This window comes from Vicugna pacos, chromosome 7 (assembly GCF_048564905.1).
Source record: "Vicugna pacos chromosome 7, VicPac4, whole genome shotgun sequence".
In the NCBI taxonomy this organism is placed as follows: domain Eukaryota; kingdom Metazoa; phylum Chordata; class Mammalia; order Artiodactyla; family Camelidae; genus Vicugna; species Vicugna pacos.
This window is the reverse complement of record NC_132993.1, coordinates 14,274,068-14,298,257: the sequence shown is the minus strand read 5'-3', so window position 1 is coordinate 14,298,257 and position 24,190 is coordinate 14,274,068. Positions and strand designations below refer to the sequence as shown.

The 24,190-nt window shown below is 44.4% G+C and overlaps 1 protein-coding gene across 5 annotated transcripts in view; it reads right to left on the bottom strand.

The window, feature by feature from the left end:
• Window positions 1-24,190, bottom strand: part of DGKI (diacylglycerol kinase iota) — a 261,990-nt gene that overhangs the window by 213,030 nt on the left and 24,770 nt on the right. For all 5 annotated transcript variants that reach the window (XM_072964373.1, XM_072964375.1, XM_072964374.1 and 2 more), the window contains exons 4-5: window positions 8,732-8,806; window positions 7,253-7,309 (exon numbers count right to left, since the gene is read on the bottom strand). The gene's annotated coding sequence lies outside the window, so the exon portion shown is untranslated. The remainder of the gene's footprint in view (window positions 1-7,252; window positions 7,310-8,731; window positions 8,807-24,190) is intronic.

The following is a 24,190-nucleotide window of genomic DNA, read 5'->3' as shown; positions in this document are numbered from 1 at the left end:
TTTGCAAACCCCAATATTAGTTTTTTTTTAAATGTTTTAAGAATAGAGATTTCTGTAAATCATCATCTAAGCCCATCTTAGCACAAAACCAAGTATGTATGTGTGTGTGATTTGTCTTACAATAAACACGAATCTACTCGGAAAAAAAAGAAAAAGAAGCTAAGTCTCCATCCTCAGTGACCTTTTGTATTTGTAGAAACCATTAATCACGGCCTCCTTCCGCAGCTTCCTCGTAGCAAATGGCCACACTACTTTCGTTCTAGTAAGCCGCTGTGCAGATTTGTGACCTTGGGCTGGGAGGTAACTGAGGCAGGTAAAAGAAATACCCTTGAAAGAGTGAAAAAGTGAAGGAGAGGAGGACAAAGACGTCCATATTTTAAAACAAATATGTATTTAACGTTTTATAAATGCCAGGCAGGCACTGTGCTAAAAACATCGGAGCTAGAAAGAACTCAAAAGAAATTAAATCCTCAGAAAGACATAGATCTCCTAAGTCAGGACTTACATGGTGAGAATTTTTCGCTAGCTAAATAGAAGGAAGAGAAAAACTGAAGGAAAGTGATGACAAAGATGAGACGTGGGCATATCGTGAAGTCTTGAACTGATGCATTTCAACTGCCCTCGAGTACCCTCGATGAGATCAGCTCCCAAGGTCTATCCCTGACTTAAGCTGTAGGAGACATGGAAAGTACTTTTCCTCCCAAACAGACAATCGCTCCTGGGGCAGAGAGTCAAGGAGCACCCATCACCACGGCTGCTGGGGTACTTTATAAGAGAGAAAGCTGTCTTCGGGACTGATGGTGCAGGTAAACCCTAGTGACTTTCACACACCTCATCCCTCTCAGGCCAATAATCTAAAATACTTGCTAATGTTTTTCTCCTGCCCTTTTCTGAGAACACAGACTTTACCTGAAATTAACATGTCTATTGTCAGGTCACAACCCACACTTTCCCTTTAAAGGGCCCTTTAATATATATTCAGTCTTCCAACAAACACTTAACCGAATGCCTACTGCCCAGGCATTGTTCTAAGTACAGGGGGGACACAGAAAGCAGATCAGTGTCGAGGGGGAAAAAATGTTCTATCAAGGCATGAAATTCAGAGCGACAAAGATACCGTTAATGAGCCTTAGTGTTGTCAATTCCAAAATGCCACCTCTATTTCTCTTCATAATGTCAAACCAATTTAAATTAAAACTAAACAAAGATCCTGAAGGAATAATGGTCTTTTAACTATAATAAGATATAAAGACGTGTAATGGTCCCGCTAATTAGTCTACTTTTGTCTTGCTTTTCCCACGGTGGCAGTTTAATAAAACAAGGACACAATTCTTGTATTGTTCTCAGAAAGAAGCTAATAATAATAGTTAATGTTTCCTGACTACTAACTCTGTGTCAGGCACTTTTAAAAATGCATTATATGTAATGATTTGAATTTTCATGAGAATTTTCAAGAGTATAGGTGCTGTTTAGCTGGTGTATACCAGTAAAATCCTAAGTTGTTAAAATACTGAAATATTTCTATATTGGTTGATAAATTGCAGTTTAGTGTCCCATCATCTTCCCGGCTCCTCCCTGCTGCCAAAGCACCCCTCACTCCCCTCAACGTTGGAGATCATTTCTACCTCCTCGTTATTAAGCAACTAGAATGTTAATTTTTGGTAGAACAGGTCTCCAAGATTCTGGAGCTCTCTTCTGAAAATCAATCATACTGGCCCAGGCAACGCCACTGGGTTCCCCCTACAAACTCAGAGGCCTGGGCCACGTCCATTGATGGTTCTGGCCAAGCTTAAATATCAATATAAACAATTTCGGGTCCTATGGCTGGCTGTGGCTTTTGGGACAATGACAGCAAGTCCAGGGACCTTCTTAGTTATCAGTGTCTATACCATCAGGTCCATGCAAAAACTCTACTGGGGATGAAGGTACTGGACCCCTCACCTCTCTGCTTCTGAGGTAGACCTCTCCAGCTTTCCACCTACTCAGGTAAGAAGCCCACTGTCTGTTTCAGAATAAGGGCTGGGGAGGACTGGGTCCAACTGCCAACTGTACTGTACGCCGATTCACATCATCACAGGGCAACGATATCAGAGGGTTTGACTTGAATTATCATTATTGTCCTCACTGTACAGAGGACAAACTAAGGTACAGAGCAGTCACTTCAAATGTAAGGGGCTGCAAACCCAGGCAAGGATTCAAACCCAGGCAGGCTGGCAGCAAAGCCTGCCTCTTGACCACGGTGTTGCCACAGTGCCTCTCCTCTGCCCTGAAAGGTCAGGTTCAAGCTCCTTCAATAAATGCTTTCAGTGACAGTTAGTACTGGAAACACTGAACATATAAAAATGTCAGGCAGTATTAGAAGAGATAGGAAAATTTACTGTAATTGCTGTTACTTTAGCAGAAGCAGAGAATGAGCAATATCACTGATGCCAAGAGAAATTCTCTACTTATTGAGATTATAAATCACCTAATGACTATCAGTTTAAGAATTTGAGGAGGGAAATGGAAGAATTTGATGCAATTACCTATGAGAAATCATGGCTCACTCATGGGATTATTTAGCTAGTGACAGCTCTAATCAAAAGATTAAACCAACAATTTCTACAAATCAACAATTATCCTGAATTAGAAGACTGACTTAATGAATCATTTGCACTGCAACATATTTTGTTTGATAAGCAGATTTATAATACTATGCAGTTTAGTTTATTTAGGGAATACAAGAGAACATTTTAAAACTGTTTCTTTAAATATTTATGACTCTGCAAGTTGCTAAATACTTTTAATATCATCCTTTCTCAAAAATAGGTAGGAAATTAAGGCATAGACAAACCAAGTAACTTAAACAAAAGCTCTACTACAGAAACTGAGTAACTGTCTCCAGTCTACAGCTCTGTGATTTGAGATGTCACGCATGCATCTATGCAGAGGGCTGCTTAGGCCTGATATAAATTACTTCTACTGCTGCTTAAACATAGTTGGAACAAAGTAAAATTAGATAAATGTGTATTGAATTGAATGAGATTCTAAACCTAGTTTCTTTGACAATTAAATCACGTAGTTACCATTTTGAAGGATCGTCAACTGTCTTTATCAGTTAGAAAAAAAATTTCTATAGACTCACTGCTGTTTCATAATCCTTATTTCCCAAGCACTTTAATTTTTCATGCTATTTCCTTTTGACTATTATTCATATCTTTGAAATTACTGAACTTAGACTCAGGATCCTTACAATGTGAATATGAGTGTCGATATATTGCTGTTAAGACAGCAAAGTAAGCCTTCTAAAACCATAGCATCTTTTTTTGTTCAGCAATAATCTGAATTATTCATATACCATCTTCAAATACTGGGTAAGGAAAGGGCTATTACTTATGGTTGTTAAAATCTCGGTGATCCATTATTTCAGGGTTTATATTCAGTACTGTTAGCAGAAATGCATACACAATGGCTCAATTTTATTTTCAAAGCAGTCAGTTCAATTCATAATATTATTCATAAAGCTTTTGAATGGACCTTAGAAATTATAGACCAATCCATGCATCTTATGGCTAAGAAAACGGAGGTCCACCCAGAAAGTTTCAGCTTAGAGGAGCCCACCCAGTATTCATTAAAAACCTCCATGTATCGGACACCCCACAAAGTCTACGGAGCAGTAATGAACCGCCGTGCTCCAGATCCCAGCCCTAGAGGCATCACTGAGGGGAAGAGAGGCAGGGGGGTCACTTGAACCCAGGTCAAACTAATTCTAAAGTGACTGTTTCTTTCATTTACATTAAACTACCTAAAGTATCTTCATTAAGAATCTCTCAATGGGTCATACTCTGTCATAAGTGTCATCTTCAAACTGTCCTTTTAGACCAGGAGTTCTTAGACATTTGGGGAGAAATTAACTCCTTTATAAATTCATTCAGTCAAGAGATATTCATTGATCACATCCTCCCTCTGTGTCCTGCCTGGAACAATGAGTTGGGAAAAACCCACGTGTGACCTCTCAAAGCTTACGGTATAGGAGACAGCATTAAGCAAGTGAGTAGCACACAATACAACACACAAGATGCTTTGATAAAGAACAAGGTGCAACCTATTTAGAGGTGGTCATCAAGAAAGACCTCTGAGGGGTGATACTTGAGCTGAAGTCTCACTGCAAGAAACTACTAGCCATGCAAAGAGATCTCCAGTAGAGCAGTGAAATACACAAAGACCTGAAGGTGAGGAATGTGGACGCGGACCTCAGGAACTGAGAGAAGATCCGTGTGGCAGCTGGATGGGTTGGGAGAAGTAGGCTGGGGCCAGCCTCTGCAGAACTTTGGCCTTTTTGTGCCAAGAGAAGGGATTTGGTTCCCCCTAAATGACTTGGAAACCACTGAAAAGTTCTAAGCTGGAAAATGATCTAATTCCATTTTCATTAAAAAAAAAATCACTCTCTTAAATCATGGTGGACTGAAGGGGAAAATTAAACAATCTTAGACAGATATTGCAGTGGTCAAAAGTGAGATAGATCATGGGTCCTTAGTCTAAGGTACTGACAAAAGAAATGGAGATAAATGAATGGTTTGAAACATATTTTATAAATAAAATTGATAGGGCTGGCAAATGAATTCAACATGGTGAGGACCTGGGAGAAGTAATCACTATGATCCCCCAGTTTCTCAACTGGGCCAACAGCCCTCTCCTTTTCTGAGGTACAAAAGAATTGAAAAATACAGTTTCATGGTGATGGAAACAAACAGTTTCTAGTGCATTACATTTGAGATGACTGTGATACTTTCACTGGGCATATCAACTCCAGGAAGTGTGGGCTGGAAACTTGAAGTTAGGTGTTACCAGCCCAGATACGTGACTAAAAGCCAACAGTCGTGGCATAATACTGAAAGCTCTCCCAACAACAGTGGACAGAACGTGGCCAAGTACCAAGCCCAGTGAACACGCAGAAATCAGGGAGTGAGAAGGAAAGGACCGTCCAGTGAAATCAGAGGAACATTAGGAAAGATGTCCAGACAGGTGAGCACTTCAAGACGGATGAAGTACTGACTATATTGAGTACATGTGAAAGACTGGATAAGAGAACAGAAAAATATCTAATGGATTTGGCATCAGGGAGGTTTCAGCAACATAAAAAAAGCAATTTCAGTGAATGGATAGAGCAAAACCCAGATCAGAACAGGTTAAAATGCCTAGGAGGGGACACACTGAAAACAAATTTATATAGTTAACAGTTTCTGGAAGTTTAGCACTGAACACAAAACCAAGAATTAGAGCTGCAGTTAGGACAGTTGGTGGTTAAGGAATAGTTTTGTTTGTTTGTTTTTTTGAGATGGGAGCTATTAGAGGATGTTTATGCTGATGGACATACTCTAGAGGGAGGGTGGGGAGTTGAAAATGTAGGAATGGAAGAAACATCAAGTCCCTGCTATGAAGACAAGGGAAGGCACTGAAAACACTTATGGAAGGTCTGGCTTCCTAGAAGAGAAATAACACCAATTACTGAAAACAAATGAACAAAAAAATCCTTGCATTAGAAAATTGCACATACTATTACAACGATCTATCCAGAGAGAAGAGAAATTACAGGACAGGAAGCCAAAGGCAGACATATGGATCCTCTGGTAAGAAATTCATAAAATCCATCTTAAAAACACAAAACGATTTCTTCTATTGTCCTAAATAACATTTCTCCTCCATCTGAGCTAGCACTGAGTTATCCCCTGGCGTTGCTACGGTGCACTCGGGTGGCATCGAGGGTAACCACAACCCTGTCATTTTTCTTAGACTTCCCCCACCCCACGTAGGACCCATAACCTTCCTCTTGCTGACGTAACAGACAAGCACAGTGGGAGAGGACAACTGACAGGGACAACTGTTTTTATCTCTTTCACAACCTTCCCTCTCAACCTATTCTCACTCCATGTTTCCTCCCAGTCTCCTTGTATCCATCAGTAACAATGAAATCATTCTTCCTCGGTGTCTTTTTCATTAACTGCCATTAACATCTCTCTGTACTCAGACATGTCCTATGCCTACTCTACCCAGTCATCTGCTCTCATAGCTTTATTTACTACCTCGACATGCTGACAAGTCATCAAGGTCTAACCTCCAGCCCAATCTTCTATGCTCTGTACTCACACACCTACTCCGCTTTCTTTTGGGCATCTCAACTGCGGGCCCCAAGGACACCTCGAACTTGAGAGTGTTACAGCTGAACTCATTACATCCCTACCCCATCCTCCAAGCAACTCATTTGCCAACATCTAACTAGATTTTCAGAGCAGAACCCTGGTTTATTCTGAGCTTCCCTGTCTTTATGTCCAAAATCCAGTCAATTACTACATCCTGTCAATCTTGTTTCCTTCAAATTCACATTTACCAATTTTCTCCATCCCAATACTATTCTTAGTTCAGGTCACCATTATCTCTTGCCTCAATTATGAGAATAGCTCCCTTAGTTTTCTCCATGCCTCCAATATTGCTACTCTTGTATTACGTGGTACTTCCGCCACACTGAGACCAGAATATTTTCTGCTTAAAATAGTTTAATGCCCCCTCTAATTACTAGGATGACGAGACTCTCAACTTGCAACCTTGCTTTCAAGGCCCTTCAAGGTCCAGCCCATTTACCTCTTGGATCTGAGGTCTACTCGCATGTCCTTTCTCCCTTCTGCACTTGTGAGCATGTGTTCCTGCTGCCCAGAGGCTCTCACTCACCTCCAAACCTCCCTCTTTCCGCACCTTCACTTAGATCATTCCCTTGGGTCTCAGTTTAGCTGCTACTTCTTCAAGGCAGAATTAAAATGGGCCAAAAGCCAAAAAATGCTATTTCTTTCTTACCTCTTCAATTCTACCACCACCTCCTCCCCCTGCTTTCTGGTTCATTCAATAATACCTTAGGTCTTAAACATATTCCATGAGAAGAACAAAGGGCAGTACCCACATATGGAAGAGACTTGGGGATTTTATTGACTGTATCAGATGATGTATTGGTAAGAAACTATGGGGGAGGGTGTAGCTCAAGCAGTAGAGTGCATGCTTAGCATGTATGAGGTCCTGGGTTCAATCCCCAGTATCTCCTCTAAAAATAAAAAAACAAGTAAACCTAATTACTTTCCCCAACCAAAAAAATTTAAAAAGATAAACTGATGTAGGATGGAGGAAGATAGACTTTACTTTTTTAATCCCTGGTGAATATCTATGAATCCAATGAATCAATGGGAAATAAAAGACAGTGTTTGAAACAGAACTCTAAAATACTTACTTCTCTTGGCGATCTTGAGCCCCCTTCTCGAAATGTTGGTTTACATCTGAAATTAATCTGTCATTTAAAAAGAAAAGTATATTATATTAGGGATAAGCACCTGACCAGAGTGAGTTATCTACTGAAAACAATCAACAGTGACAGATATTGAACTCCAGGAAAAAAAAAAAAAAAAAAAAAAAACAACCCAAAGAATGAGGAACAAAGTTTAACACTATTCTTAGTGTTTTGGAATCATCATCTTAGATAATCTACAGAGATCCCAAGTGATCTTGGAATCTCCAATCTGTGTCTCTTCACTCTCATTGATGAAATCAAAGTATCTTCAGACAGTAAGGCTCTGACATCATAAATTTAAGAAACTGAGATAATAAAGAGGCAGAGGAAAATATATGGCAGCTGAAATCATACAGCTGTGTTTTAGATTTTAAAACCAAGAAAATATAAACGTAAGAAATTTTAATATGATCAAGATGATTCACCAACACACACACAACTATTCTTAAGTATCAGCACTCCATTTCTTTTAGATGGGGAGGTCTCCCAGCACATTCACATCTTCTTTAGGTACTTGATAAGGTGAGAGAAGTGTAGGAATAAAGTAGGAAATGAGTAAATGGGGTCAGGACAGCAAAATAAATACATACATACATACATACACACACACACACACACACACACACACACATATACACACACACACATATATATAATATTACTAGTCATTCCCACAAAATATGAATTGGCAATAATTGATGATTCACTAAAACTAAATGACTATCACAGGGGGCTGAAATATTTAATATATTTACACATGGCAGCTCAAGATCGCAGATAATGCTCAGAGAATCCCACATGGAAATGATGGCAGAGGACTCACTACTGGAGCCTTTCCCTCTGCTGATGACAGATAAATGGACCAAGCAGAATCCACTTCTTCTGGAGGAAAGACACCCCCAGGATGCCACTCCAGCCCCACCCACACATTAACGCTGGGCCAGCAGGAACTCTGTTCACAGCAGGAAATGAGCCCTGGCTCCTGGCCTGCCTCTCTCTCCCTTGCAGCCACTTTAGGAAGAAGTAAACTCACAAAGGTCAGATATATCTAAACAATGATTTTAAAGAGCTTAAGGAATTTTTTTTCTTTAAGACAAAACATCTTGTGGAAAATCCCCTGGGTGAATAACAACACTTGTTATTGTGAAGAAAATCAGCACATACCAGGCTTTATTCCCTAACCTTCCTATTCCTTTTCCCAAGGGTCAACATGAAATGCTATCAAATTATGTACTTCAGCAAACAATAGAGTGAATGAGCCTTAAGCATTATCCTTCCATCATTCATCTGGTGATAATGCTGGACTTTCAGGCTTTGAAAAGGGCATTGTTTTCAAAAAGTTGTAAATGGAGAATGACACCTGGTCTTGAAGTCCAAACACTTGCAGGGTAGCACAAGTTGCAGCAGGTGGCGCTGTCTCACCTTTTCTAGCTGTTCGATGCACGCAGTGTGGACCACGATCTTACACACGGCACACTTCCTCCGGAGAGCTGATTTCTGTAACAGTCAACCCAATAGAGAAGAAGAAATGTTAACAATCTGTTCTGTCAAGTTCCCTGGTAGTAAAGAGAGTATCCAGTATATTAACTGAAGCAAATATAAACGAATTTAAAACTTCATCTTAAGCATTCATTAATATGACAAACTTCATCAATAGTCCTTTGACCTACCTAGGAGAGGAGCCCACATCCCCACGACTGAGGGTGGCCTAGATTTCCTCTTTAAAATGTAACTATACTATCTACTGTATGTCGAGCAGATAATATGAACCAAGCTCTTTATTCTGTTTTTCCTAAGTTTCATAACCTAACATTGTAGGCATTAACCTCCTTTTTTTCACTTTTTTTCATTTTCACTCTAATAGTTAAGGGGCAAGGCCAACATCCCAACACAGGTCTAGGTTTAAAACAAGCATTCTTTCCCGACAGCCAGACTCTACATCTCAAGGGACCACCACCTCAGGCTTTTATTCCAAGGTAATTGGGGTTTTGCCCAAATCTTCCAAAAAGCAAAAAGACCAGTCTAGCTTTTACAAATAATAATAATAATAACAACAACAACAATAAAAAACAGCAGCAGCTAACATGAATTTACTAATTGCTACGTGCCAGGATTTCCTGTAAGCACTTCACAAACTTCACTTCACTCATTTAATCCTCACCATGGTAAGAGGCAGGTACTAGTCTTACCGCCATTTTTCAGATGAGAAAACTGAGGCACAGTAGAGGAAATGCCTGAGGTCAGATATTTAGAGCACAGGCCAATTAGTCCGATACCAGGTCATGCTTGGAAGCATTACACAGTTTGGCCTCTCTGACAGTCAGTACCAGCTCAAACCCACGGTAAAAACACTTTCTGAGGTCTACCTTTTCTCCCACGATAAAAAAACAAGCAGCAGAGAGAGAAAGGAATGGGTGGAAATTTCTTGATTCAGCGTTCCCAGTGCCATGTAAAATGTGAACCAGAACTGCTCAGGTCTTTCTGTGGAGGACAGGCTAAAAGGTGGGTCTGCATGAATAATTTGGGGTTTGAGCACTGAAAGAAACTTACTACAACAAAGCCAGTCTGTGAAACAGGCTATCAAGGCATCCAAGTGTGAAAGCCCCGGGTCCCTGTCCTTAACAAAGGCGCTCATATAGAGTATCTTCTGGGGACTGGCTTCCCTCACCAAGATACAAATTTTGAGCTAAAAATTGATGTGTTGCTGTTACCAAAGGAGCCGCGAAGGACTGCCAACAAGCACTTTGAAAGGAGCAGAATCGGGAAAGAAACCATAGCCTCCTGCCTCCCTAATGTCTCTGCCCATTTAACATGGGGTCTCCCATGTGTCATCAGCCACCGACCAAGCACCCAGGACACCTCAGTACTGCAGCAACGAAACTCGTCTTGATACCTGCTAGCTAAGGTTTAGGTACTCTGCTTGCAAATGCTTTAATTACTCTGGGCTTCCCTCTGCCTGAGGAAAGAACATGGTTTGGAACCTTAAGGAATTTTGGCAAATGAATGATTTTGCAAAAATACAAATAAGGGAAACCCAAGCATCTAGCTACACTACTGAAAAATGTCTTGGCTCCACCATGAAAAAGAAAGAAGCGGGGTGGACGGGGAAGGAGGGGAAGGGGTGGGAGAAGGGGAGGGAGAACATGAACACCTGGGAGCAGGAGCAGCAGTGGCAGCATCACTCAAGGCAACAATAATAAAATTCTCATTTGCAAATTTTCATGGGTTGAGTGTCCATAAGCAAACTATTGCTGCTCTCTTACTTGTTCTGGAACGCCTAGTGGGGATCACTGCTTTAGCACCACCTGCATGAAACTCACGGGGTCCCAAGAGTTATAGTGATGTAGGGAGCTGATTTCATTCTGCTTGGCATCCACAAAACCCCTAGTAGATTACACTGCTGACAAGCAAAACGACACTTTCCCGGTAGCAACCACTGATGGGCTAGAGAAACCTCCTTCCTTACCAGTAACTCCTGCCCTGGGCTAGCTCTGTGCCTGGCCTTGTGCTCTGCCCTGATTCTGCAGAATTCCAGGGGCCCCGTGTGGGCTCCTATGAAGTCACTGGGGTGGTGGGAAGGGACAAACGTACACTCACTGAAGCCAGGAGCCCTCTTTCCTTGCCTTGTTTTCCATCTAGATTCCAAGTCAGAGTCTCTTTTGAATAAGGGATCTTGCCTGGAAGTGTTTGGGACCCAGTAGGTTAAGACACATTCTCTCTCCGCTTCCTGGGACGACAGGTAAGTACACTGATACCATTCACGTGGCATAATTCAAGTGCAATGTTCTTGATGATAATATATGAAGAAAAGGGCTTTATGTTATGAAACTGATTCTATCTAAACAATACTGAATTTTAAAAAGACCCCCATAAAATAGAATACATACTTCTGTGCCTTCTGAGGCAGAATATATAAAGTATAATCTGAATTTTTCTCCATAAACACTACAATATGATGAATTTTACTACAAAGAACAGGCGTTTTTCTTTCTATCGGGCTAGCTGTTCTTTCAATGTCACTGTGCCTGACTTTCATTGCCCTCAATTTCCTAAATGACAGCTTCTAAACAGCTTATAACTGATAAATCAGCTAATTAAGGTTTATAATCATATGCAAAATTAAGTGAACAAATTCTGAATGAAGGCCTCAGGTCCTTTTCTGTAATACATGGATTTTAGTTTCTCAATTGATGAAAACTGTTCTAGGGAGTCAGAAATCTTAACATCTGACTTCTTAATTTATGACTATATTTCAACTCATTAAAGTTATTTGAAGTAGCTGGATAATAAGCTTCTGGGTAGAAGTTGCTCAATTCATGCTTGGTTATGGTCCAACTTTTATTTGCAAGATTTAAACTAAATACAAAGATAAAATGCAGGAGTGTGGACAGCCTAAATACTGTAAGTGTTTGCTTTTTATTTAAAATCTCTTAAGTCAATGCCTCCTTCATTATGAAAAATGATAAATCAAGAAAGGTCATTAAAATTGAGTCAGCAGGCTTTTTACTCTTCATACTGGGAAAGAGTTGTCACAGAACTTTGCACAAAAAATATAATTAAAAAAAAATATGGCCTGGGACCCAACATGCTTAAAAATTAGTTACAAAATTTAATAATTCACTCTCATCAGTGAATTTAAAGGCCAATTAGGCTTATTGTTTCAAAGATCAGGTAACCTCAGGGCCCTTACTTCTTACTAAGGGTTCCCTGATTTTGTCAAAGGAAATCCATTAATTTGTAATTGTGTGTGTGTGTGACATCTGTGAAAACTAGTGGTGTGGGGAGCACATCAGTGAAAACTAAGACAACTTAGGCTATAATACAGCTTACGTCCCATTGTATTATGATCATAATTTACCTGTGTAACGATGACAGAATGATATGCGATGCTTTAGGATGGCGGACGTAATCTAAGTAGCGGTCCCAACACCGACTGGCAGAAAACACATTCAAAGTTCTGACTTGGCCCCACACGCTTCCTATGCTGCAGGCGCTGCTGGCATTCCAAGCAGGGACAGTCCCTCAGCCAACCTCAGCCCACATCAATCATGGAAGTAAAACAGTCAGAGCCTTAGACCCCTGGCTCTGGGGCGGAAGCTGGAGTGGGGACAAAAGGACCAGAGGCGAGCAGTGGTAGAAGCATGTAACTGTCCCTGAGAAAGCGTTTACTAGCTAATCCTGTCCCCACCACTCACTTCCTTAGTGCGTAAGTCCCTGATCCATCTGTATCATCAAGAAAACTGTTTTCTTCCTTTGAGCAAGGAGTGTGATTTCTGCTAAGTAGCACTGAATATCTGATGGTAGTTAACAGCACTTGATAGAAAGAGAAAGAGGGGGGGGGAGGAATTAAGGGAAACCTAGTTTCACAGGCTTACGATTTGTGAAAGGTTGGGGCCTCCTTATGGCCCAAGGTAACAGAAGTCAAATATCACCCGAATAGTCTGAAGTCTGACCCCAAGAAGCGTGTACGACAAGGCTGGCCACGCCCCTTCCCAATAAGCAGGCACCAAACCTCATTTCTCCCTGGAGACTGGGCTGGTTACCCTGGCTGCTGACCACATGTCTCCCACTGTAGTCTTAAGGACAACCTCTCCGCCTCTGCCCACACACACACATACCAGTTTAATCACCAGGGACCAGAAGCGGAGGAGGAGGGGGAAACACTTCGTCTCCAGAGCCCACATGGCAACCCTTTCTTGGCAGAGACCAGTGCCTCCTGCTAGCCAAACCAAAGTCTGAGCCTGGCAGCATCTCACTCGAGACAGAGTTCCCTGGCCACAGGCTCATGGATCTAGTGCAAGGAGTCACCTCTTCCATTAGCTGCACCCTTATCATAAGGCCACAGTGATAAAAGTATGAGTGGCCAGGGAAGGGGCTCCAGGCAGGAGCCCAGCCACACTGGGAGTGGGGAAGGGGGTCGAGGAGGCACTTGGGGAAGGACAGATGGGGTGCTGAGTGGTCAAAACCCAGGAAAAGAGGGGTGGATGAGGCTGATGGGGTGGGTTTACTATCGCAAACTCCACCCCAGCTGCCATCTCCCCAGTGGTTTCTCAGCCTCTTTGCATTTCCCAGATCAGAAGAATCATGCCAAGAAACAAACAAACGGTTGGGAGTCAGGCAAAGTAGAAACAGCAGAAGAATTTTATCCTCCCTTCTGGACACAAAGCTCAGTCTAGAGGAGCACTTTGATGGGGGGGTAGTCGGGGCCATCCGTTTTCCTCTCCAAATGGGGACTGGACTACTCAGTAAAATGGATGTAAGGAAACTTCCCAAGCCTTTCAAGTGTCAGGAGTTCAGTGTCCTTTCAGGGCGGACTGCCTCTCCGGGCAACACAAACAAGAACATTGCTGCTCCATAATCCTAGGTAAATGAAAACAGGAGTTCTTTGATTTATTTAAAAACCTAATTAGAAGAAATGACAAGCATACTTGGCAAGTTCTGCTCCTCTGGGGAGCCTGGGATTCAGTCTGTAAAGTGGTGTTAGGAAAAATGAAGAATGACATTATCTGGAAGTTCCATTAACAGGATTTCAGGGCCAACACACAGACTCCACAGCCACACAGGTCAGCGCCTCTTTTCCTCAAAAAGAATACAGGACATTTTGGACAAACCAAGAGGGTGGCTAGCTGAAGGTCCAGCACACCACTCTGATGGCTCTTCATTACGTAAGTGAGTCTCTCTGTGGTGTCTGGATTTCATGAGCCCAGATCAGGAAGCAAAGATGTCACACGTCCAGAGGAGTCTGTGGCCCTCGGGGGAGGTGTCTCGGAGCTCTTTCCAGGGGGTCTCCTGCAGGGAGCCCTTGCTCTGGGTTAAAGGGTGCCAGCCCTCAGCCATAGTACCGCTGTCCATAGTGGAGACGCAAAGCCTTCATCTGTTAGGGCCCCACGTGTTTGTGCCACGGGTCCTCTGGACAGGACTCAGTGAGGGTGAATCCCTCTGAGGTATGCCCTCACCATGACCACCCTAGACACTTAATGATGCCAAAAGCACCACAGAAAATATGGGGGGAAAAGGAGCAGGAACAACAGGAAGTCGGGAAGCACTCATGCAATGCTCATGTACCAGTCCACCTAAACCTGCACACGCCGGTTCTCTGGGTTCAGGACGGTTGAGGGGTCCTACAGAAGTGAATTTTCCACGTAGCTGAAACAGTCTCGGCATTCTGAGTGCAGTGAAGGAAATAAAGAGAAAGATGCTTCTGTCCACCCTGGGAGAAGCTGACGAGCCACTTGAGGGGACAAGGAGGACTGGAAGAAAAGGTCATCAACAGGAGAAGGCCATGAGTGCTAAACACTAAATGAGCAGCTCAGACAATAAACGCTGTAATTTAGAGGAGGGTAAAACCTCAGGGGCTGAGTCAGTAAAAAAGGACCTAAAAGAAAAAAGCAAATGCTTGAACTGGGCCTTAAGCGATGGATACATCTGAAACACCGAGGGCATTCCAACAGGGAGAGAGAAGTTCCATCTCTCCACGTAGCAGGCACTGATACTGCCTGAAAGGCACTGAGCTGGCTTGCGTGCCCAATGGGGTGCCGAGCCAGTCGCTCACAGGCGTCCATTTGCAGGAGCTGCTGGGCACCAGGCTGGACTGTGGGATGCAGTGGCTTCTGTGTGTGCCTGGGTGAGGGGTCAGGTGGAGTAGGGTGTCCACAGAGGTGGGGGGGACACAGGCTGTGTGTCGCAAGGGTCTGAAAGGTCTAGGGTTCCAAGAAGAGGGAGGTTCCTCTGTGTTTCCATACTGCTCAAATCCAACACCAGGTCTACCGCCTGACACATAATAGGGTTCGACAGATATTCTGGAAGGGAGGAGGGAGGGAAGAAAGGGGAAAGGGTTTGCAGAGTCAGGCTTTCTCCTCAATAAGCCCCCAGCCCAACCCCAGTCTGGAGAACTGGTGGCTTTGGAATTATGAGACAAAATGCCCACTAGGACACAGGCAGTCTCATGATAGGCAGTCCCAAAAGAAGAGACAACAAGGCGCCCTAAAGATGCTTGAGGGACAGAAGACCTTCATAAACATCAAAGGGAAAACGGGGTAGAGGCTCCGCGGTGAGCACAGAGGTGACATCTTCGGAGGCATCGCAGAGACACCCGGTGGGAAGGTGAGTTTGCAGGAGGCTGAGGTCCGAGGTAAATGGGTAGCGCTAAGAGCAGGAAGTCTGCATTGCGGCCGCTCCTGTGATCTCACCTGTATCTACAGGCCAGTGAGACTCTGGAATATTTACTTGGGTGGCAAGCTGTGGGGGTGGGGAAGAAACATGCTGGCTGGAACTGGGGCCAGCACGTAGGCCGGCCTTCCCAAACAGAAGTCCCAGCTGGGTGATGCAGATTAGGCTAAAAGGTGAATTGGGAAAAGTTTGCTGAAGTCCTTAAATGTAGACTGAGAAACACAAACTGGAACCTAAAAGGTAAAGGGGCACTGATAGTTTCTGACACACATGTGGCCAAAAATCATCACTAAACCTGGTGGCAGGATACAGCACTATCCGAAAGCAGAAGGAAGAAGACAAAAGGAACTGAGACGAGTAATACATTAATTCAGTCAACAAATAAATACTGAGCACCTACTCCCAGGCACTGGGGAGTCAGCAGTGAATAAAACATTTAAAACAAATTTTTTTTTACATCTCATGGAGCTTACATTCTCCTGGGAGAGACAGACAATCACCAAGATAGGTAAATACGGTGCAAGATATGCTGATAGAAATCAGTGCTAAAGACAACAGTCAAAGAGAAAACAGGCGGTAGGGAGCGTCAGGAATGGGGGAAAGCTGAAGTTGTAGACAGGTTGGCCAGGAAAGGGCTCACTGAGAAGATACATTTTAAGAAACATCAGAAGGAGAAAGAGACTCACTGCCATAGAAGATAAACTTACGGTTACCCAAGGGGAGAGGGTTGAGGGGCTGGAGAGGGATCAATTAGGAGTTTGGGATTAACAGATACGCACTACTATACGTAAAATAGATAGACAACAAGGTCCTACTGTATATAGCTCAGGGAACTACATTCAGTATCTTGTAACAACCTCTAATGAAAAGGAATACATACATGTGTATACGTAAAACTGGATCACTCAGCTGTACACCAGAAACTAACACAATATTGTAAATCAACTATATTTCCAATAAAATTTTAAAAAGAAAACAAAAAGAAAAAGGAAAAGAAACGAAACACCAGAAGGAAGTGTGGGAGTTTGCCAGGTAGTTAAGTCATCTGGGGAGAAAGTGTTCCAGGCAAAGGGAACAGCAAGTGCAAAGCCCAGAGGAATGAGGCCCTGAGGAGCAGGTGGTGCCAGAGGGGAGGAAACTCAGTGAAGATGAGACCAGGCCAGATCCCACAAGGTCTTGCTGGTCATAGTGAAGACAATGGAGACATTAATTTTTTTGCACACGCACGTCTCCCGTAAAGGAAAGGGAGATTTCTCACATCTGAGCCTCAAGTCTTTCAGAATAACTGACAGCCCAGGAAGGCTCCACCCCTCCTTGGTCAGTGTGCTGCCGGCGTGTGCACCAGCTAACCACGCACATGACACTCCCGGGCTGTGTGATGGTTGGGACTGCCTCTGAAGTACTGCAGGAAAACTCACTTAATGTGCTCATCAAACAGCGCATTTTGTCTGTTCTGAGGAACACATGGTCTGAAGCACTTTGCATGTGAAGTGTTGATGTTTCCAGAGCCGCCTCCCCTGAGGAGCCTCAGATGCACACGTAAATCCGGGGTAGGCAGGACCCACCTGAGCTAAGGCACGCAGGGGTCTATATCCGGCTTCCCTAGAGCCACAGAGAGGAAGCAGAAAAGCGCCCCACTGTTCATCCTTGTTTGCACATGAATCAAAGTTTTCTGCTTCCCCAACAGCCAGTTCATTTCAGAGTTTTCATTTGAAGAGAAAGAAAACCAAACTCTTGGAGCAGAAAGCCAAGGGAAGGGAAAGGATTTTGTGAGCTGCACTTGAGAACCAGAACAACGCATGAAAACCTTTCCTCCTGAAAAGCAGTCAGCCAGGGCTTACAGGGGAAACGATTTGGTAAGAACCAAATCACTAGATAGCGTTATCACTAGACAGCTAAAACTGAGGGCTGGGTATAAAGAATGACACCTCACTTTGTTTTGACCATTTGATCAGGACTGGAAAAAGTGGTGGTCAGAATGGCACAGGGTTCATTTTGGGAGGGAAAAAAGGCTCATGTCTGTACCTCAATAGTTCACCCTTATATTGAAATTCATATTGAATCATTCTCTTTGAGTGATTTAAAAGTGGCTTATGTTAGCGGATTTAGCACATCTTTTTTGAATGAGAGAAAGTGATAGGTACAAAGCTTCTCTGATGGGCTTTAATGGAAAACTACCCCGTGAATCTTAGCAGATGTCTACCTCTTGGAACTTGATTGGGTAACTAGTCTACGATCTTCTGTAAACTTACATAAAATTCAGGTACAGTTATTGAGATATAAACCAAATACAGATCACAGCTATTACTTATGAAAAGGATGATGAACGGCCTGCTAAATCTGTATTGGCCGGTGCAAGTTTAATGCAAAGAGACCAACGCACGGCTGCACTCAGAGCCGGGCTGTGGGACGCTCCGTGTGCCCCTCACTGACTGCTCCCAGACTGCCACCCCGCTGAGGCATTCCTTCTGCCTCTCTGCACCGTCACGATGCATGAGAAAGGGATTTCAGCCTAGGAACCCCAAGAAATCTTCAAAAATCCGTAATTCGATCTCCCACTCCTGATTCTCCTTTTACCCAAGGCCACTCCGTATTTCCATAACTACCATTATCGACTGTGTCCACTTTGTCGCTCTCCTCTCTCGTTTCCCCTGTGGATTTTCTTCTGCCTGCTTGCCTTTTTCTCATTTCTTTCTTCCCCATTTGTTTCCTCCGTGCGTTTCAGCTTTGGCACCAGCAGGTTCTAGCTTCTATGAGAAGCCAGTTGGTGGCCAGTCAATAGCTTTAACTTTATCATGTGCCAGCTTCCTGCTTTGGTTCTTTCCAGCTGCTTTTATGGCTGCTCTCTGTTCAATTTTTATACCCTCTTCAAAGTTGTCTCAGATCAAAGCTGCCATGTATCTTACTGTAGATTAACTGAAGTGTTTCTAGATGTACAAAAAATGTGTATAAAGATGACCACAAGTATACAGGCACTAATAAGTAGATGTGGACACAATTATGGCCTCATATACACAAACACATGTGTACTCACAATCTTCCAGGAAATATGGGTGAGGATGCACTACTACAGAAGTCGTAACAGAGACAACAGGAAATGGTGTTGCAGTGTTGCTTAACTGTCTGGTTCTGAGGTAGGATATCAAGGGCAGAGCAGAACTCTGACGCTTAACACGAACTAGAAAACACCAACCAAAGCTTGCCTTTTAACCCTTTCTGGTGTGAAAGCACCATATAGGTCATCTTACAGCAGGAATCCTAACACCTTCTCATTATCACTTTACTTTACAGAAAGAGATGGAACTGTTTTGTCTTGTTTTTCTTTAAGTTCACAGTTCAAGATTTCTAAACAATGATGTAGACATTTGCTTTCATCTGGAAGACTGTATCTCCTTAAGAAGCCATACCAAGTCGTGGCAAATTATCTGTCGTGCCATTGCCATTTCCAACACCCCAAGCTGTTGAGGACACAGTTAAGACAAAGGCTTTCAGGCAGTCTTGCCCAGGAGGATCACCATTTCAGTCACAGTTCACCCAACACTGTATCTCCAATTGGACACGTGGTTTCTCATTCACATACACCAACCTACTCGTACCATTTTTCAGCAAGGACATCATGACCACAGAGTATTTATCAGGAGGCTGGCAGGATGATGTACCTGTTATGTGCACCACAGACACAACTCACTTCAGCCACACAAGGTGGGTACCAGTCACCCGCTTTACCACTGGGAAGCTGAGACTCCCTGAGACTGAACAACTTGCCCAGGACAGATTAGCTAGGAGTGGGATGAAGTTCTCCTGACCCAGAGCCATCTCTTTCCATTACGTCTTACTACTTCCCTCTCATTTTACTAGTGTATACTGGAGGCATAAGACTGACAGAGACAGGTAACCATGATATTTGACATGACTGCTTTAGATTTGTTCTCATGAGAGCCCCATGACCACAACACCACGCCTGTGCCAAGAACGGTAAACAGCAGGCTCTACCCTCCGGGAGAATCAAATAACAAGGGCTGCAGTCGGCATGACACAGGCTAAACAGGACTCAAAACCCCGCAAGAGCCTGCTAGCGGTGAGCCTGGACTCTCCCTGCAAAGAGCCTTAAAAATAAGGCAGAAATTCAAACGTGCTGGATGCTGAGTATAATGATACTTAAATGGCAGTGTTGATCCGGTGACAGGTGTCTATGTGTGCCTCTCTCAACAATCACATCACTGAATTCATTCCGTGAAAAGGGCAGGGTGACCCTCGGTGCAGGCTCGGTTCTCGTGCTCGGATCCAGGAGACAAGACAGGCAACGTCCCCGAGCTCAGTGGAGCTTATGGTGGAGACACACAGACAAGGAAGGAAGTGAATTTGTTAAAGGCTTGAAAGTGATGGGTGCTGTAAGTGACCAAGAGAACGGAGACGGGGCTCAGAGCAAGGCCAGCCTGCCAGCTGGGCTGGCGGCTTCACCCTCTTTTATTCAGTGCGAGAGAGGGGATGACTCCAAGGAGCTCCAAAGTTAGCGCCCTGGCCTTGCCTGTTGGGTGTCAGTTTCCGACAACCCACTGGAACCACTTTCACTCCAGGAGGAACGACAGAGTAACTGATTCTTACGGAGTGCCTGTGACCGGCCACGCTGTCAGTTACTACACAAGCTCTGACCTTCCACAGCAACCATTAGAAGCAGGAATTACCCACGTTTTACAGATGTGAATTGGAGCTTAAAGAGGTTAAAACAACAACCAATGTCACACAACTAGAAAATCCCAGAGCCTGGATTTAAAGCCAGGTCACTTGATTTCAAAGCCCAAAGACCTCCTCATCACAGCAGGCTTTTCCATTTCTTTGTGTCTTTAAGGCACTACCTTCTGGAATCTGTATTTCCCTGGCATATGAGGTAAGCACAACAACAAAAACTCCTAAAAAACAGAGACAATGTCAGCTGGGGGCCAGTGGTAGTTCTGGGCAAGCGCTAATGTGAATAATGTTTCAGCCGAGAGGGGGGCCTCTCAGCAGCAAGAACACTGGTCAGAATCTGTTGTTCTGGGTCTCTGGCACGCAGGACCACCGGGAGAAGGGAAAGCACTTCTGTACACCTGGACATTGCCTAGGTGATATGTAAATCCTATGCTGAATCAGATGCAAATCATTTTCATTAAGCAACAGAACTGCACCAATATTAAATGAGATGCGAACGGCACCACAAGCACGTACCCACATACAAACACACAAATGCAGCCTCGATCTAAAAGTATCATTTCAGAAGAGATGACAACTATTCTCAGAGGCTCAAACTCTAAAAATGAAATAGGACAGACAGACACACCCATGGCTTAACGAAAGTTTAGAACAAAAGCAAAAGAACTGCATAAAGATACAGTAAAGTTATAAAGCACCGGCAGAGTGAAGTCTGACTTTCCTTTCCTTTAAGTGGGAGTAAACTGCCCTCTGTGACCACCCCAAAAGGTTGCTTTAACTGGCCAACGTCGACAAGTCCAGGGAAAACTGCACTGTGCAGACATTTCTCAAATAGTTTTCTACTGAACACTGAGATCCCATAAGATGACAACAGGTGTTCTATGCGGAAACTAATGGGTTTTGCTTCCCCTGAGCAAACACATAGGAAATCCTGCATCCCTGCACCCTCCTTAGAGCTTCATGACACATGTGTGATTATTAAGGTGTTCTCTGAGCTTATTTGATCTCAAGACTCCTTTAAGGAACAAATACCCCATATTGCTTTTAGAGGAGTTCAGTGCTCTCCAGGATGCAATTTTAAAAAAAAACAACAACAGCAGACTGTGAGAATAGACAATAGTACTGCTGATGCATGGTCACCTAGGAGAGTGACAGTATCCTCCAGCGCCCTGGGCTCCACGCCCTCTCACTGTCTCCACTGCATGGGGTGGGCAGGACCGGCATTATATGCCCCTCAAGTACAGCAATAACACTCTGTGCCAAGTCATTACAATTATAACGACAGTTGTCACAGTAATAAAGGCTCACTTTTACTGAGGGCCTGCCACACGCGAGACCCAGTTCTGTGTGTGCACTTGGATGATCTCATGGAAATTCCCGACCATCTGGCCAGGCACATATGGGCAACACCACTAGCTCCCATGGGAGCACCCCTCTCTCTCCCTCCACTCACATCCACCAACCAGGGGGTTAGGAGCAGAGAGTCTGTCTGAGCAAATGCTTTTTCCAAACTATTTAGTTGATGGCTAGGCTCTCCCTGAGCCATCCGGACTCATCAGCAACTCGATATCCTAATGCAGAGAAGTTCCGCCCGAGAAGTTCCAGGGGGGGTGGCATCTTCCCGGCTGGCACCCAAACAGCTCGGAAAGCTGGCCAGGGCTCCTGGGCTCTCCTGCCACCCCCACAGTTCCCTCCAAGAGCCTGCGCTCCACAGCCCGGCCGCCATTTGGAGGTGCGGGGTGTCAATCTGTCGGGCTGGACCAGGGGCAGCAGGCGGGAGGTCCCAGCGCAGTCTGAGGCTCGAGTCCATTGTTGCTGCTGTGCGGTGTCTACCCGCCAGACCCAAACGCACAGACGCTCAGAGGTCCCCGGCCATCTGTGCTGGACACTGAGTCTCTCACCTGCTCACAGCACACAATGCACATGAACCAGCATGTGTACGGGCTGCCGTCCACTGCTCCCGTCTTCCAGAGAGACAGAACAGACAGGGTGTCACCAGGGTTTTTTCTTTTTAAAAACAACAAAACACTGAAAGTTTCCTTCAAATGGAGCAGAAAGCTACTTGTCCCTGTATTCTTCCAGGTTTCTTCCAAAAACCCAGGGACATAGTCGGCCAGCATCCTTGTGAGCAGATGCAGATACCCGATTACAACGATGAGGATTCTGACCCGCCAACAAGAAGAAACATCTGTGAGATGTTTTCCAGAGTGAGTTACTTTGATTTGTCTCACTTAGCTGGTCCCACCTGTGACCCAGGGAGACCACGTGTATTTCACACAGCAGCACAGTGGTAGGGAAGTGAGGGTCTCGGTGCTGGTGTTAGACAGAATCCCGAACACAAGGCCTTCTTGAAACCAAAGTCCAACCAAATTACTGATTAGCTCATTCAACTCAGTGATGTTAAAACATGAGCAGGGAGAGGAGAGAAGGAGGCAGGATATTAACTTTTGTCAGCCATAGTTTTAACCCGCCCCTCAATTCTCAGAAGCAGGTACGATCCTCACCACTTCACAGAGCAGCCTGGGACTCAGAGCAGCAGGGCAGAGCTAGGATTTTTTATCCAGATCTATTTGTCTCTAAATCCGAGTGGCTCGTCACTCTCCACTCCCCCTCACCCCCTCCCACCTGGCTCCCCAATGCAATTCATGCATTGACTCAATAAAACTGTATTTGTTAAGCCATCAGCAGCACTGGAAGACCCCTCGGAATGAAGGTCAGGTGTTACGGGCGGGGTTGGCTGTTTTGGCCAAACACGACCCACAAGGATAAGATTAAAGCAAAACACACCAACAAAACAACAACGAAAGCGAAGCAGTACCATGAGCCTACCCGCAAAAAGGTGACACAAGCGCATTTAAAAATAGAGAAGGGATGCCTGGCAGCAGCCTTCTTTCTCCTGCCGCACGCATGCAGTCTCACTCACCTACCTACCGACGCTCTGCCCGCAGTGCTCAGCTCCTGGCGCCTGTCTGTCTGCTCACTTACCCAGGAAGCCACATACCTCTCGGCTGCAACCCCCGATCCAGCCTGACCAAAATGTGGCCAGGAAAGGTAAGCCACCTGAACAGAGCGGCTGCTGTCGTGCTTTCCCAGGCTGCACCAGCCAAGTACCGCAGCCCTGGGTAGCTTAAAACAACAGAAGTGTGAATTCCCTCGCAGCCCTGGAGGGAAGTCTGACATCACGGTGTCAACAGGGGTCCCTTCTGATGGCGAATCTGCCCCATGCCTCTCTCCTGGATTCTGGTACCAGCCTGCAGTCCTTCATGCTCTGGCTTGTAGCTGAATCATTCCCATCCCTGCCTCCACTGTTACATGGACTTCTCCCCATTGCGTGTCCTCTCTTCTTCTTAGAAAGACACTTGTCAGATTGGATTAATCCACCATACTGCAGTATGACTGTATCCTAACTAAGTACACCTACAACCACCCTCTTTCCAAGGTCACATCCTGGGGTCATGGGGGATAGGACCTCCGTACATTTGGGAGGTACACAATTCGCCCCACAGCAGACACTACATGCCAGATGTGGGGACCAGGCCACTTCCTTTGGTTCCGACACTCTCTCCATGAAGCAGATCAGTGGCTCTCGACTCACTATCTGTGACAGCACATAGTATCGTCTGTAGAGTTCGCTTGTTCATTTTCAACAAATTCCTGCCTGGTCCCGCTTCCCAGAGATTCCAATGGGGTGGATTCAGGCTGGGAACCATTTAAAAAATAAAAGAAAGAAGTAAAGCTTCATAAGAAACTATAAAACTCATCCAGGAATAAGAATCAATGAGATCAATCTTAATAACAATGCTGTAAATTAAGACATGAGGGCAAAACGAGGCGAAATGTGATGTCCACAATTTGCTCAAGACATAGGTGGAAGAACAGGTTTTTAAACCCAGGTCGGTCTCACTCAAAGTCCACCTCCTTCCCACCCCTATGCTGCCTATCTGTGTCTACCCGTCCCCAGGCAAGCGCATGGCTCTCAATCGAGTGCCTCTCCACAGTGATGTAGGCAAGTGTCTTTTACGT